This window comes from Arabidopsis lyrata, assembly GCF_000004255.2.
Source record: "Arabidopsis lyrata subsp. lyrata unplaced genomic scaffold ARALYscaffold_843, whole genome shotgun sequence".
Lineage (NCBI taxonomy): Eukaryota > Viridiplantae > Streptophyta > Magnoliopsida > Brassicales > Brassicaceae > Arabidopsis > Arabidopsis lyrata.
In genome coordinates, this window is record NW_003302018.1 from 1 (window position 1) to 2,218 (window position 2,218).

The 2,218-nt window shown below is 45.0% G+C and overlaps 1 pseudogene; it reads right to left on the reverse strand.

Moving 5' to 3' along the window:
• Positions 1–10: 10 nt before the first annotated feature.
• Positions 11–978, reverse strand: LOC110226662 (annotated as a pseudogene).
• Positions 979–2,218: the final 1,240 nt, after the last annotated feature.

Genomic DNA, 2,218 nt, shown 5'->3' on the forward strand with positions numbered 1-2,218 from the left:
GGTTTGGAACATCTTCATCCATTCATTCCGACCCTGGAGAAGTCTGGCATAGACTCTGAGCATCGAAGGTTGAACTCCATACCTGCAAAAAGAAAAGAGAATGATGAAGGATAAAGAGAAGATGAAGTTACAATTTATAAGGACACCATATCCCTAATAAGCCGCGGTTCCATCCTGGAACAGAGTGATTCTCGGAAAGATTTATGCCTTAAACCAATCCTGCATTCAAGATATGTCTCCGAAAATATTTCGAAAAAGGAAGGTAAAATTTTTTTCCATAAACAAAATGGGCTGAAGCCCATTACGAGTCCAAGAGTTTTTAAATAAAAACGAAGTGAAATAAAGCAAGCGGAGTTTGGGACATTTATGGAAGAGGCTCAGGAACAGGCTCCTTCATCGCCGGTTTGGACTTCGAAGTGGACGCCTCTCTCTTGTCATCCTCTCCGGGTCTGCTCCGGACACGCTTACAAGGATTGTCGTCCTCCTTCTCTTCCTCCTCTTCACTGTCGAGCGGGGCGACTTCGACCGGAGCATTCACGGGGCCCGGAACCTGACCTCTACCGCGAAGATACATCCGGAGCATCCTCGGGATCTCTGCAATAGAATCAAAGTTCCTCCACTCCCATTGAAAAATATCACTCTCGAAAGCCCTTACTTTCCTCTCCACTCGAGCAATGCGAGCCTCGAGTGTTTGCCTTTTAAGAGCCAGCCTCGAGTGTTTGCCGTTCATCACACAAATGGCGATGTTTGTCGACGACCTGGCATGGAGATGGGTAAATTAAAAAAAAATGAGGCGGAAAGTTTTGATGAAAAAGAGCGTATACTCACCTTGTCCATGAAATCATACGCCTCTTTCTTCTCCCTTGAAGGAAAGTGAAACACGGCGTGAGGAAAGAGAACACCTGCCGGCTCGAAACCATCGCCGGATAGGAAGAGTGGGCTGTCGGTGTCAACGGGGGCTACGTTTTTGTTTTCCATTATTGTGGTGTTTACCGAGAGAATTCTAAAATTCCTTTGAAGAAAGTTCAGAGGCAAGTAAGTCCCTATTTATAATAGGGCTAGGGTTTGTCTTGGAAACGAAAATTCAATAATGATGGCGTGACCGAATGGTTTAAACTATTTTTGGAAATCGGAAAAAATAATTATTGCCTTAAAGGCATGTAGTTTTACCTATTTCTCAAAGAATTGGAAAAGCAGCGGTCGCATTAAAGACAAATCTCATTAAAAGCAAAGTAAAAAAATCGAGGCCCAAGCCCAATAAATTTACCGAGCTAACTAAATCCGAAGTGGGTAAGTCTTGTTAAGCCGAGCTCAGTTCTCGCATTCTAAGAGAAAGGTCTGATCAGCCTAGAAAATCTCGAAAAACATAGCCACAAGGCCAAAAAGTGTTAAAAGCGGACTTTGCAAACCCGCACATTATTTTAATCAAACCCTCTAGGGGCTATAACTTAAAAAAGGTTTAAAAGCCTCCTCAGGCCAATATTTTAAAAAATGTAATGAAGCCTCCTTAGGCAAAAACATATCCAAGGATAAATTTTAAAGTTCTCACATGAATGGGACAAGCTCCAATTTAAAGTAGACGCAGCCACTACGGGTCAACAGCCACCTCGGATTCGATTTCGGTTGTCAAGGTTTCACCCATCTCCTTGGCTGGGACTTGTTCAGAGGATGTTTCTTGCTCGTTTCCAACAGCACAATCATCATCCGGGATGACCACCGGGGTGGCAGGAACCTCGGATGGAGCAACACATTCTGTCTCACTTGGACCTAGGAGGGACAATCCCAATCAGTCAAAAATAAAAGGCAAAGTAGAAGACAAGTGTCAAGGAGTATGAACTCACCAGCCCAGTCTAAACCCGATTCACCCAAGGGAGGTGACTCGGTGAAGAACTCCTCGAACTGCTGAGGGTTGAAAGAGGAAGCGGGACTAGCTGCTAGGCGACCTTGTTTCTCGGCTAAATTAGCCGTCAGCTCGGACCATTCTTGCTCCTCAGAGAAACCCTCTTCATGAAGTTGGTCTAGTAGGAGTAAATTGCTCTCGTGCTCCTTGATATCCGATTCGAGAATCGATCGCGCTTTCTCGGTTTGCATGAAACGGATGGCCCCTTGAATCAACTCCATCCCGTGTCCCTTGACCTTTTTCCTGGCCTTCGATGCTGACCTTGCCAACTCGGAGTCCCGCAACTTGGCTATCTGCTTGTACTTCAACGTTCAAGTT